Raw genomic sequence first — 14,747 nt, forward strand, 5'->3', positions numbered from 1 at the left:
CTACTGGAAACCAATGCTGTAAAGGATCCCCTGTTCCCACACCTTTGGATGTTTGTCTGATTAGCTCCTTGACAAGCTGCCAGAAAAGGATCAGGCGGTGTCAGTTATGTATCTGCGCAACAAAGCCACGTGACAGACCACCCCACACACCGTGGCCGCCGACAGTCGTTTACTTACCGTGTGAGTCTGAGGGCCAGCAGTGTGGTAGGTCTGTCTGAGCTGTTCCGGGCTCACTCACGTGTCCTTGGGTCCGCTGCAGGTGGGGTGATTGGGATGGCCTCAGCAGGGACGGCTGGGTGGCCCAGCTTTGTGCCATGGCCCAGATGTGTCCTCAGGGCAGAAGCAGAGGAGTAAGAGAAAACACAGTGACACTGGTCTACCAACATCCCGTCCATCAAAGCAAGTCACATGACTGAACTCACCATCAAGAGGTACAGATGAGAAGAGCTACACAGTTATGGTTTTTTTTTTTTTAAGATTTTATTTATTTGATGCACAGAGAGAGAGATCACAAGTAGGCAGAGAGGGAGGCAGAGAGAGGGGAGGAAACAGGCTCCCTGCTGAGCAGAGAGCCCGATGTGGGACTCGATCCCAGGACCCTGAGATCATGACCTGAGCCAAAGGCAGAGGCTGAACCCCCAAAGCCACCCAGGCGCCCCTACACAGTTATGTTTTAAAAAGCTTGGTTACAGGGTGGGATGTAGGCTGTGGGGGGGGCACTTAGGAGATCCCTGTCCCATCAGCGGTCATAACACAGGCACATTTAACACATTGACACAAATTTGTAAACTGTCCAGCAGGAGGGACCAATTCATGCCGCCACCAACAAAGTGTGAGGATATCCTCTGTGTTTTCAGTTACTGGACTCTACTTCTGCTTCCACAGGCTCTCACTGCTAGAGCGGACTGATTCCTCTCCTCACTTCCCCACAGGCATTCCGGTCTGGTCTTCTTCCAGAAGAAGGATCCTCGTATCTTGAATGTTCTTTCTCCATCTACCCCACCATGTCCCACCACCATATATCCGAATGGTGTGCGATCATCAAGGTCCACCTTTGTCACCGCTGCGATTCCCGTGGATCCTGCCTTCCTCGGGACTTCTCTAGAGCAGGTAGGGTGACCAACGTGTCCCGGGTTGCCCAGGATTTTACTGGTTTCGAAACCAAGTCCTGTATCTCAGGTACACGCTCAGTGCTGGGAAGACCCAGACAGTCGGTCACCATAAGACAGGGGGTTGGCGAGCTTTAAAGGGTCAGATGGTGAGGATTTTAGGCTTTGTGGATCACGTGGTCTCTGTCACAACTCCTCGGCTTGGTCACGGCCGTTTGAAAGCAGCCATAGAGGATATGTAACAAATGGGTGTGGCTTTGTTCCAATAAAACTTTATCTACAAAAACAGGTGGTAAGCTGCTTTGTCCACGTACTATGGTTTCTTGACACAGGCTTTAGAGCTTACCATTTGGAGTGCACAATTTCACCTTCTGTCCTGTTTTCCTCTTAGGTTGTTTCACGTGGGTTAGTCTTGCCTCCTTGGTTGGAATGTAAGTTCCTGATTTGACATCATGCTTAGTCACGTGACAGCTTTGTGACCTTGGGGGAAAGTTACTTAAATTCTTTGTGTCCTCATCTCTCAGATGGAGATAATAAAGGGACCGATCCCACGGGTATTTCTGAAGATTAAATTAGGTAATCTTTGTCGGACACCTGGCCCATAAGGAGTGTTCAGTCCGTGCTAGCTGCTGTCACCGTCACGACCACTGCGGTCGTCATCAGCATCACCATCCCATGGGTCTTTTCCAGTAGCTAGCGTAGTTCTGGTTACAGAAGAGTCCCGATAAGCATAATTCTAAAGGTGTTCAAGTGGGAAGGATCCTTAAAAACGTCTAATTCAACACTCATTTTAGAAGTGAGCATCATGGAGTTACGCTGTATGAAGGAGGGTTGGATGCTGTCAGTCGCCTCCGACCGTGCCCTTCCTCCGGTGTCGCCCCTCCGCATTTAGTGGTTGGTTACCTGCCAGCTGTGTGTGCCTAGAGACGAAATCGCAGCTTCCACGTCATGAGCACTCCGTCCTTGGAGAAGGCCAGATTTGTCTCATTGTCCATCTTCTGGTCTTATTCTGAGGATGTTTCCAACTATCTGGGCTGTGTAGGTGAGGCTCAGATAAGGGACCAGCCTGAGATGGTGGCTGGAAGGTTCAAAACAGGTGAAATCAAGCACAAGGAGTACACTGAAGACAGTGGTCAGAACTAAGCCGGGGGTACACAGGTGTCCGGGGTTGGCCTCCAGCTGGGGCCTGGCGTGTGCTGCGTGGGCAGACCCTTGGCTCCAGCGAGCCATGCAGGGTCCTGGACTACAGTCTTAGGGTGCGATGGGAGGAAGGGATGAACCCTTGGGAGATGCTGGTCCAGGGACCAGCATCTGGTCTGGACCCCAGTACCTGGTTCTTCCTCAAGCGTATCTCATCTCATCAGGACACTTCTGCCATCTTGGCACTGGCTCAGCTTTGATCTGGGAAAGTCCAGGCTGGGTCCCCTGCTGCCAACTTTTGCAGCAAGAGTGAGACTTCATGATCCTGCTGGCTCAGGCGCATTTCATTTCCCGGTAATTAAACAAGTGGAGATCAAAGCAGACAAATCTCCCCCATCTCTCAGCACAGGAGATGAAAGGTAAATATTTCCAGCAACAGTATTTCTCCTTCATTAAAAGTGAGATGTGAACTGTCTTCTCCTGACTTTGAAGAATACTGATAAGTTCAAGGTCACTCCAGAAAAGATATCTGGTCTCTGTACCTCTATTATTCCACATCAATTTTTATCTTACATATATTGGGCTAACTTAAGGGATTTCAGAGCCTAAATCATATCAAATTAGTCAGAAGACAAAGGAAAGTAAAAGATACCAAAACGTAATGGGTCAGTGCTGGAGAAGCCTACACATATGGCCGTGCCAAACGGAATTTCTCTTTGTTGGGCGGGTTTGAGGGCTTCCAAGGCCAGCATCTAAACTAGGTCCTGGAGTCCTATGTACAGGATCTCAGGCAGATGTCCAGTGCCCTCTCAGCGGGGCTTCTGAAGAGGTCATTTGGGACCTGCTATTTTCTTTGTAAGGAATGACTTCTCAGAGAACCCATCCCTAAGGCCATGAATCCGAGGGTGTTCTCATCAGATTCTCTTAGTGCAAAGAATGGATCTCGCTCAGATGAGCTCAGGTGATGGGCAGGTGGTTACTGGGAAGATACCACAGGGACTCATGGGAATCTGAGAACAGGAATTTGAGTGCAGTCAGGGAGGCTGCAGCGCCACTGGAAGGAAAGAGGCCGACCTTCCTGCTGCCTACTCTTCCTGCTCTCCTCTGACAGTCCTCCTGGGCTTTTACATCATTGCTGCTTCCCCCTGACTTCTGCCCTCTCACCTGCTCCAGTGGCTGCTTTGAATGTCGGTCGTCCTTGTGTCCTCTCCACTCATGGTGTGTGGTTTCACTCTCTTGTGCCTCGTTCTCCGGTTCCAGATTCCAGAGAGATCTGACTTAGATAAGCTGTCATCTCCAGCCAGGCTGTTGAGGTCTCAGGTTTCTGGGCAGGCTGTGGGGGTTGCAGCTCCCCCCCCCCCAACCCTATCAATCCAGTTAGCTGTAAGAGTGATGTCCCTCTCTAGATCAGGTGATAAAACAGTGTCCCTTCAGCAACAGATGTGGGTAGCAAAATGCCTCCTGGCATTCCCCCCTACCCCCCGCCAGAGAGACTCTGGTTGTATTAGGCTGTAATGGACATTGTGAGTGATGTTGGAACAGAGGATGGTTGAATAATTACTTGGGTTGGGCTCTTGGCTGGCTTTTTATCAGCTGGGCTTTTTTTTTTTTTTCTTTTTGAGATGTAATTCACATATGATAATATACACTGTTTAAAGTGCACAATTCAGCAGTTCTTACCGTATTCATGAGGCTTTGCATCCATCACCTAATTCTAATTTTGCTTTTGTTTCCCTCGCCTTTGAAGACATATCTAGAAAAATGTTACCTTGGCCGATGTCAGAGAAGTTACTGCCTGTGCTCTCTTCTAGGACTTTTATGGTTTCAGGTCTCATATTTAGGTCTTTAATCTATTTTTGAGTTTATTTTTATGGATGGTGCCAGAAAGTGGTCCAGTTTCATTCTTTGCATGTAGCTGTCCAGTCTTCCTAATACTGTTTATTAAAGAGACTGTCTTTTTCCCATTGCATCTTCTTATCTATTTTGTTGCAGATAAATTAAATCATGGGTTTATTTCTGGGCTGCCTATTCTGTTCTGTTGATCTGTGTGTCTATTTTTGTGCCAATACCATACTGTTTTGATTACCATGGCTTTGTAGTATATCTTGAAATCTGGAATTGTGATACCTCCAGTATCATTCTTCTTTTTCAAGATTGCTTTGGCTATTTGGGGTCTTTGTGGTCCCATACAGATTTTAGGACTATTTGTTCTAGTTCTGTGAAAAGCGGTGTTCTTGTTTTGGTAGGGATTGCTCAGATCTGTAGATTGCATTGAGTAGTATGGACATTTAAACAACATTTGTTTGCCAATCTTTGAGCATTAAATGTCTTTCCATTTGCTTGTGTCATCTTCAAATACTTTCATCACCAATATTTTATAGTTTTTCAGAGTACAGGTCTTTCACTTCCTTGGTTAAATTTATTCCTTGGTATTATTTGATTATTTTTGGTGCAGTTGTAAGTGTTATTGTTTTCTTAATTTGTATTTTTGATACTTCATAATTAGTGTAAAAATGTTGTGGATTTCTGCATATCGATTTTGTATCCTGTGACGTTACTGAATTAATTTATCAGATCTAGTAGTTTTTGATAGAATCTTTAGGGTTTTTTATTTTATTTTTATTTTTATTTTTTAAATTTTTTTTTTAAAGATTTTATTTATTTATTTGACAGAGATCACAGGCAGGCAGAGAGGCAGGCAGAGAGAGGGGGGAAGCAGGCTCCCCGCTGAGCAGAGAGCCCGATGCGGGGCTTGATCCCAGAACCCTGAGATCATGACCTGAGCCGAAGGCAGAGGCTTTAACCCACTGAGCCACCCAGGCGCCCCACTTTAGGGTTTTTTATATAGAGTATCATGCCAACCTCAAATAATGGGGATTTTACTTTTTCCTTACCAATTTGGATGCTGTTTATTTCTTTTTCTTGTCTGATTGCTATGGCTGGGACTTCCACTACTATGTTGAATAAAAGTGGTAAGAGCAGACATGCTGGTCTTATTTCTGATCTTAGGGGAAAAGTTTTCATTGTTTCACTACGGAATCTGATGTTAGCTTAGCATTTTTTATATATGGCCTTTATTTTGTTGAGGTGTGTTTTCTCTAAACCTACTTTGTTTAGGGCTTTTGTCATGCAAGGATGTTGTACTTTGTCAGATGCTTTTTCTGAATCTACTGAAATGATCGTATGGTTTTTATCCTTTCTCTGGTTGGTGTGATATATCATGTTGGCTGACTTGAAAATATTGAAATATTGAATCACCCTTGCATGACAGAAATAAATTCCATGTTATTGTGGTGAATAACCTTTTTAATGTATTATTGGATTCAAGTTGCCTATATTTTGTTGAATATTTTTATGTCGATGTTCATCAAATATTCGCCACAGATATTGTAGTTCTCTTTTTTTTTGTAGTGTCTTTATCTGGTTTTGGGGTTAAAGTAATGCTGGCAATACATTTGGAATCTTTCCTTCCTTTTCTATTTTTTGGAATAATTTGAGAAGAATAGGTATTAATTCTTTAAATGTTCAGTAGAATTCACCTGTGAAGCCGTGTTCCTGAACTTTTGTTTGTTGGGAGTTTTTGTTTTTGTTTTTTACAGAAACTGTATTTTTAGTAAGCAAGTACCTATGCTGCCTTCCAAAGTTTAAGCATTACTGGTTTGGGAGAAATTTGCTAAGGAAAAGAAAAGGCTGTGTATTTAAACCCAACTATTTAAACCTGGGTTAGAAGGAGGCACTGTGTTCTTTCTTCTGTAGGAAGCTATCAGGAAATTTGAATATCTAGAAAAAGTCCTTCAGATTTGTGTAAGAAATTGTTACTTTTTTCTAAGTATAAGTCACCTGACTTTCCGAAGATCTTAGCAGCCTATGCATATAGAAGAGTCATGTTACAAGTTACAATTCCAGTTAAACTTATTCTACCCCAGCTGCACACACAGGATCTCTAGTCCGCAAGCCCAAGAAATTTAGGAAGTTCCCATGAACTAACTTAAACATGCCGAGGTTCAAGTCCTTTTCCACCAGGTGGCGCCATGGGCTTCCCAAGGTTCTGCTAGGCATCTGCCATCTTTGGCCAGATCTCTCCTGGGTACCCCAGGGCCACCTCAGCACCATCACCCCCACTGAAGCCCAGGCCCTGAGGTCTTCCAGTGACCCACATATTCAGAGTTCAACTAGAGTCACTGTAAATATTTCAGGATGCATCTGAGATAATGATGCCTCAGATAAAGACTATTTGTAAAACACATATCCATAACAGAATGACCACCTCTAAAATAAATTAATAACGATTCTTAAAATATCATCAAATATTAAGTCAGCATTCGAATTTCCAGTTACCTAATAGATGTCATAGACTTTACCTTCCTCAGTGAGTCTTGCTTGAACTGAGAGGCTACTTGGGTTTGATGTGAAGGCTGAGGCACGAGAGTATTTCAGGATGCTGAGGGCCTTATCGCCATGGCGTAATGAAAAGAGCACAGATTCAGAACTAGCTGACTTTATTTCCAGCCCTCGCTCTGCCTCAATAACCTCCCTGAACCTCAATTTTCTCCACTGTAAAATGGGACTCCATGTGGCAGATGGGGTGGTGACAAGCCCTCCTTGCCGGGTGATTGCGGATTCAATGGAATTCTGTATAGGAATGGGGCCATGACTTGGATCCGTTGACCAGTTGTTGCCCAGGGTGCAGAAGACGATGCTGAGAAGGGGTTTGGGTCCCAAACATCATTTGTTACTGGTAGCACATCAGGACCAGAGCATCTGGCCTGCCGAGGCTGTCAGGGAATTTATTTTCCCTCTAACTGCCCTGGTAACCCAGCAGCCTGCGTGATCCCCTTGCACGGTGGGTGTCCGGAGATAATTGCTCAAGTACTTTGTTAAGAGAGAAAAGCTCTCCACATGTCCATTAACTCCCTGCGTGGGGCAGTTACAGCCCATGGCTCCAGGCACCATTTACAGATTCACAGTTCAATTTCTCCATCACCATGGACTGAAATACCTGAGACTCGCCTCTGCTTCCCTCCATAACAACACACATCCACAAACAGCAGATTCACCAGCTCACTTTTCCGCTGTCCCTTCTCATAATCATCTGCTCCTCCTGATCTCTCTCCCCCTCCTCTTCAGCTGATAGAGGCATAAAGGCAGTTTCACTTTGAACTTCAAATGTCCCAAGAAGTGCTTTCATCCACAGTGGGGACTGATGAGTTAGGTGCTTAGGAAATAAACTGAGCACACGGGAGTGGTTATAATTCCCGGCCCAGTGCCAACATCACAAAGAATAGCACAGTAGTGCATGAATCTACTACTTGCATATGTTTACTTAATCACATTGGAATTCTCTTTGAACTTGACCCCAGGGGATAAAGATTGCAGAACTGGCTAGTAGCTCAAATAATCCACTGAAAAGTTCAGCATCACACAAGAGCTTCAGGATAAAATGTCGAGGGGCTACTTAGGAAGAGCTCCCGAGCAATGCAACTTCTGACCACAGGCTTACCCAGGGCTGTGTATGCCTCTCCACTCCAGGCTATGGGTTGCAAACTGGTTGGGAGGGTATGATTTTCTCTGAAAATATATGTGCCTAAACTTGGGTTTCCATGTAATGTGCTGCTTAAGTGTTTGGTCTCTCCAAAGAACGGTGGTCTGGGGGCTGTGGGCGAGGCTTGGTGAGGCTGGGTGATACAGTGGGTAGTGCCGACTCCACGTTCAGGCACAGGTGGCGAGTGGAGATCTGAAAAGGAGGTCAGGCTGGGCAGCTGTAGGGACAAGCAAGAAGGAATATGTATGAGTGGCTTGGGGTTCAGCGGGAGGGGCAGTGAAGTGACAAGTCCCAGAGCAAAACTGCCCACAGGGTCTAGACACTCCTCTCATTGCTATGGAGAGTTGCTGGCCGGTTGCGAATGGATTGGTATAGGAGTTGGCAAACTATGCCCCGCGGACCAAATCTGACCTGATGCCTGTTTTTGTATGGCCTCTGAGCTAAGAATATTTTTTTAAATGATTGGGAAAAAAAAATCAAAAGAAGAAAAATATTCTGTGACTTAAAACATAGGAAATTCACATTTCAGTATCCATAAAGTTTTATTGGTACACAGCCATACTCACTCATTCACATAATGTGGAAGGCCGCCTTTGTGTCATCACAGCCGAGTTAAGGAACTGCAACCAAGGCTGTGTGGACCGCCGTGCCTAAAATATTTACTGTTTGGCACTTCACAGAAAAATTCTGCTGACCTGTGCATTAATGTCCGTTGGAAGCACAGATCTGAGACAGTTTGGGTTCTGGGGGATGGCATTAAAGCCAAACGCAATGAGCCATGGACCAGCTGGTGTCACAGGGGTCCAGTTTCCTAATCTGTGAAACGGCATATTAACAGTACCTGTTTCACAGGTGGCTGCCTCCCAAGAACCTGCTCCGGCAAGTCCCATGTGTATTTTAAGGTATTTGCATGGTTGGGAGAAACCAGAGAAATTGGCTGGAGAATGTTCTCAGGCTTGAGTCATCATCTGAACCGCTTGCTGAGCTTTCTAAAGCAGTCCTGGGCCACCATTCCTTGGAGAAACTGATTTGTTAGGTCTGGGATGGGGCTGAGAGTTTATTGTCACCAAGCTGCCTAGGGGTGAGGAACCTGTGATCTTGCCCATGTACTCTGAGCCACAGATGAAGAGACACAGGGGTTTGATCAGTCCTTCTGGATCCAAATTCAGTGGCTTCTATTCCTGCATTCCTTCTTACTGAGAGCTCACGACCCCATGTTTCTTTTGTCCCCACACGGAACTCAGGTTGTCCTGTGGTGTTGTGGCTTGTGGACACTATTCTCTGCTGCTTTCTGAGGCCAGGCTCCGAGGTGCACATAAGTCTCTGCACCAAAGCCCTGGGATAAGGCCGCACCTGGTTCTGCAGGGCTGGAGGTGGGAGGTATGTCTTTGACTTGGACTTGGCTCCTGTCTAGCTGGGAGCCCTTAGGCAAACCATTCTACAGTGACTCTCTGCCACCTCAAGCCTTAATTTCTTCATCTGTAGTACATGGCTGGTCCTCTTCGTCTCATGAGGCTGCTGTGGGGCCCAGAGAGATGATAGTGACAAAAGCACTCTGTAAATGGAGGATGTTGGATGGGGCTCTCAGATGCTCAAGAAATGTGTTCCATTTGGCCCAGAACCTGGGTGATGATGCCCCTTTAGCTCATACTCTGGACATTGGGATTTACACTTTCCAAGCTACCTGCTATCTGCTGTTGGACCTCCACTGCCCACAAAGGTGATACTGGGCCTAGGTTGACCGGCACCAAAGGCCTGCATCCTGGGAAATCCCTTCAGTCCTGGTCACCCTGGTGGGTGGGGCCTGACCTAGGAACTGAGCCTTGTGCAATCAGCTGATTGCAGGGAGGGCTTGGAACTGCGGTGGAACAGGGGAGTGGGCCTTCGGCATCCTGTTGAGGCCCCTTTCCTCCTGGCCAGAACCCCAATCCCACTCCTAAAACCTCTCTTCTTCTGGGCCCCCTCTGAGCTGAAACACAGCCTAATTTAAGGCTGTATTTAGAGTTTATCCGCTTTTCTCCATCTCCTTCTCCCTCCCAAGTCTGGGCCACCATCATCTTCACCTGGGAGCAGCTTTTGAACTTATTCACCTGTTTGCACTCTGGCTCTCATCAACTGTGCCCGTCATACAAGTCTACACTTATTGTTTATTAACAATAAGTTAATTAATTAAAGTGTAGACTTAATTAATTATAAGTCTACACTTATAGTTTATTACTAACACACCTGTTGCATCAAAATGCTGTATAATCATGTAGTCTATGCTTAGGTTTTCCAAGGTCACCCCAGTTCTCTTAGCACACAGAACAAAGTACTCACCTGGCCTGCAGGGCCAGCCCCTGGTCCAGCCTCCCTTCCAGGCTTAGCTGCCGCCCCCTTGCTCACCCTGCTTGCTCACCTCCCTCCCGGTTTGGGGTCCGACTGATTCTTTTTTTTTTTTTTTTTTTAAGATCTTATTTATTTATCTGACAGATCGAGATCACAAGTAGGCAGAGAGGCAGGCAGAGAGAGAGGAGGAAGCAGGCTCCCCGCTCAGCAGAAAGCCTGATGCAGGGCTTGATCCCAGGACCCTGGGATCACGACCTGAGCCAAGGTAGAGGCCTTAACCCACTGAGCCACCCAGGCGCCCTGATGTCACATCTTTTTAGGCCTCAGCTCCAGCAACACTTCCTCTAGGAAGCTTTCTTTAGCCTTCCAGATGGGACTGGTTTTACCTGTACTTCTTCAGAGCATCTAACACAAATGTCATTGTGGTCAGTATTTGTGTGTAATCACTTGTCGTCTGTCTTCCCTGCAAGGCTTTACACCTCCTGAGAGCAGGGACCACATATCTCTTGTTCCTGCTGCATTCCCAGCAGCTAGCACAGTGCTCAGTAAACCTTCTTTGGATGAATGGGTGGCTGAATGGATGGCCAGATGGACAGATGGATGAAAGCTGAGGGCGGTGGATGGTGGGTAGATTATGGTCGGATGGTAGCTGGAAACATCCATGGAATGAACGGGTGGTTGGAAGAATAAGTGGCTTGATGGCTGGACTGATAGAAAGATGGATGAGATGGGCGGTTGCATGGATGTACAGGTGGACAGGGGCTCCTGAGACCCTGTTCTCCCCGTCCTTGGGTTGCTCTAGTAGAGAAGATTATTTCTGGTTCCAGTCTCATGCCATCCATTGGTTTTTCCTCCTTCACAGTAATAGCTACCAACATGGCTGGCAGAGGGGACATGCCTTTCCCCATCTCTTTGGGAAGATGGTTGTCTACAAGGTGGCAGCTGAGTGGTTCCAGAAGGCCCTGGTAAAGACGGGGTTCAATGCCCTGACCTCATTTCTACCAAATTCTAGTACCTGTTAGGATTACTTGCATGTCACCTAGGAAACTAGCCCTCAGCAACAGCTTCCTCTGGGCTGGGCCCTCTTGAGTCAGATTCTGCATTGTGAATGGCAGTAGTCAGCTGCTGGTCCCTTGGCTGTAAACACTTGGGGCCCCACTTATCTCCTATAGTGGGGGTGAGCAAAGCTCTTTGGTATACGACCAAATAGTGAATACTTTAGGCTTCCCAGACTTTAAGTCTCTGTTACAACTCAACTCTGTTTTTGGAGCATGAAGGCCCGCCATAGAGAATATGTCAGTAATATGGCTGCATTCCAGTAAAAATTTACAGAAGAGGTAGATTTAGCCCTTATAGTTTGCCAATTCCTGTTTTAGAGCAAGAGTTCTGAAACTTTGGACCAAAAGCCTTAGCATTACTGGGAACTTGTTAGCAATGGAAGTTCTTGGGCCTTGCTCTAGACCTAGTAATTCAGCAACCAATATTTTCTGTTCACAACCCCACTTCCTTCTGAACACCAGTGACACATATATTAGGTTGCTGAGAGTTGTCTCAGAGCTCAATGATGTGCTTTTAATTTAAAAAAAAAAAATCTTTCCCTCTGTGTTTCATTTTGGGTAATTTCTGCTGCTGTCTTTAAGTTTACTAATCTTTTCTTTTGCAATATGTAATCTTCTCCTAATCCTATCCAGTGTTTTTTTTTTTTTTTTTTGAGTTATTGTAGTGTTCATTACTAGAAGGTTGATTATGGTCTTTAAAAAATATCTTTTATTAAAAAAACAACCTTTCATGTTCCTTTTTCTTTTTTGTGAGAGAGAGAGAGCGAGCGAGCTCATGGGGTGGGAGTTGGGGGCTGGAAGAAGGAGACAGAGAATCTTAGGCAGCCTCCCCTGAGCGTGGAGCCTGGCAGGGGCTTGATCTCACGACCTAAGGGGCTTGATCATGACCTAAGCCGCAATCAAGAGTTAGACGTTTAACTGACTGAGCTATCTGGGCGCCCAAAAACTTTCATGTAACTTTTCGACATATGGAATACAATTTTAATAATTGTTTTAGGGGCACCTGGGTGTCTCAGCGGGTTAAAGTCTCTGCCTTCGGCTCAGGTCATGATCCCAGGGTCCTGGAATCGAGCCCCGCATCGGGCTCTCTGCTCTGCAGGGAACCTGCTTCCTCCTCTCTCTCTGCCTGCCTCTCTGCCTACTTGTGATCTCTGTCTGTCAAATAAATAAATAGAATCTTAAAAAAAATAATAAAATAATTGTTTTAATGTCCTTGTGTGCTAATTCTAACACCTGTGTCAGTTCTGGGTTGATTTCAATTGACTGAATTTTTTCCTCACTATTGTTCTGCTTTTCTGTTTCATTGCATGTCTAGTCATCTTTGATTGGATGTCATGTATTGTGATTTTACCGTGTTGGGTGCTGGGTTTTTGAATTCTTGAGCTTTTTCCTGAGATGGAGTTAAATTACAGTTCGACTCTTCCGTGTCTTGCCTTTAAGATTGGCAGGCACGACCAGAGCAGTGCTCACTGGGGCTAACTATTCCCACTACTAAGGCAAGAGCTTTCTGAATACTCAAAACCCGTGAAGTTTCCAGTCTGGCTGGTGGGAATAGGTACTATTCCTGGCCCTACGTTTGGGAGGTTCTTTCCATGACCTATGATAGTTTCCTTGTATGTATGTGCTGATCAGTCTCTGCTAAGTGCTCAAGGGGGACCCTCTGCAGGTCTCCAGAGCTCTCTCCTCTCTAGCACTCCATCCTTCAACTTGTAGTGGCCCAAGCCTCTCTAAACCCTTAGTTTTTTTTTCTTCAATTCAGGGAGTCTGTGGAGCTCCTCTTGAGTTTCCCTTCCCTGCACCTTGTCTGGAAATTTTCTGAAGGCAGCAAACGAGGCAATCGTAGGTCTTAATCGTATTTATTCCCTGTGTCTCAGGATCATTGTCTATCATTCCTTGAAGTCCAGTGGTGTTGACAACCATTACTCCATCTTGGTTGAATGTGATCTGTAAGCTAATGTGTTGATCTCAGATATAAGCAGTAACTCAGACTTTATAAATTATAGTCCATTCATTCCTCAGAAACCACGATGAAGAATTTATTTTTGGGGCGCCTGGGTTGAGCAGTCTGACTCTTGATTTCAGTTCAGATCACGATCTCCAGGTCATGAAATTGAGCCCTGCTTTGGCCTTTGCACTAGGCACGGAGCCTGCTTAAGATTCTCTCTCTCTCTCTCTTACCCTCTGCTCCTCCCATCCCCCTGCTTGCGCACTCTCTCAAATATATAAATAAATCTAAAAAAAAAAAAAAGAATTTATTTTCATTTTATAGCTCAGGAAATCAAGGCTCAGACATGTGAAATAACTACTCATTTGACACCCAGGCTCTCAGATGTTCATTATTTGATACTGTTTCCATATGCGTCTGGGCTGTCTCCTCTTCACGCCACAGCACACACTGGGAGCACAGTAGACCGGGTCAGAGCCTCCTCACTACTCAAAGTGGGGGCTGGGAGCCCGAGTCCTCCGCATCTCCAGGAGCTTGTTAGCTGTGCGGGGGGAGCTTGGCCCCATCCTACCCGCTGCATCAGAACCTATGGGTCGTTAGCAAGATCTCAGGTGACCTTCTGTAATGCATTACAGTTTGAGACACATTAAGTTAGAAAATAGTTCCGGGTCCTTGATCCCCCGGCCCAGTCCTGGTTCCCTGGTTGCACAGACTGAGTGAACTACGAGGTGGCACGGCCAGACACCGGCGTGAAACTGTAGGTCTTCGCCTCTCTTCCGGTGGCGGTTCTCGCGCTGGTAGCAGTCCACCCTGGACATGGCTCCTGGAGAAGCCGGTTTGTAAGCAGAAAGACACAGGGGTTCCTGGGCAAAGACAGAGCTTTCTTGGTAAGACAAGTCCTTTTAGGCCCTAGCCATCTTTTGAAAGCGGGTAGGAACAAACAGCCCCTAGCAGGCCAGCAGGTGGCCTAATCATATCAAAGACAATGAACCAGTGCAAAAGTTCCTGGGCTGATTCAAAAGTGAAGATTGACATCCTCAAGCTATCTTCGTAGGATCTAAACCCCTTTGAGCACTAGGGTATGAGACCAATTAGAGCCAAAGAATTGATGATGACTGCCCCTTGCCAGCCCTCATGACTTTGACCTGGGCTCAGTCACCTGCAGATGACTTTTGCCCCAGTTCCACGCTGTATTCCCCATTGTGCAGGCCCTTCGGGAACATGTACGCATGCTTAGCTTCAACCGTCCCCGTGTTATTGTTCGAGGAGACGCCCTATGGGAAACATCGTTGTGTTCTCCTTACTTGTTGCAAGTAAAACTGCTTCCTATTCTTTGGCTGGGCTGCGTCTTCTGTCTCGATACCCACCTGACCTCTGAGAGTTCATCTAGACCCCAGTTTTGCAGGAAGGGTGACTCACTCTGCCTTTGTCTACCTGCCAGGTGCAGAGGCCAGTGGACTGATCTCGGAGAAGGAGCCAGGAAGGCCTTTGGGAAGGGAGGGCAGGAGAGGAGCAGAGGGTCGTGGAGAGGGGCTACAGGCCCTGGTGCCTTCCCTGGGGTGGGGAAGGGTGGCGGGGCAGGGGGGGCAGTGCACCATTGCCTGCCCACTCCCCGGTCCCCCGGC

At 46.4% G+C, this 14,747-nt stretch overlaps 1 long non-coding RNA gene across 2 annotated transcripts in view; it reads left to right on the forward strand.

Annotated features, from left to right (window-relative positions):
* LOC101693189 overlaps positions 1–14,747 on the forward strand; it is a 156,580-nt gene that overhangs the window by 123,539 nt on the left and 18,294 nt on the right. For both annotated transcript variants that reach the window (XR_199353.3, XR_006603152.1), the window contains exon 3: positions 933–1,110. This is a non-coding gene — a long non-coding RNA (uncharacterized LOC101693189). The remainder of the gene's footprint in view (positions 1–932; positions 1,111–14,747) is intronic.

This window comes from Mustela putorius, unplaced genomic scaffold (assembly GCF_011764305.1).
Source record: "Mustela putorius furo isolate JIRA1106 unplaced genomic scaffold, ASM1176430v1.1 tig00003909_pilon_pilon_pilon, whole genome shotgun sequence".
Lineage (NCBI taxonomy): Eukaryota > Metazoa > Chordata > Mammalia > Carnivora > Mustelidae > Mustela > Mustela putorius.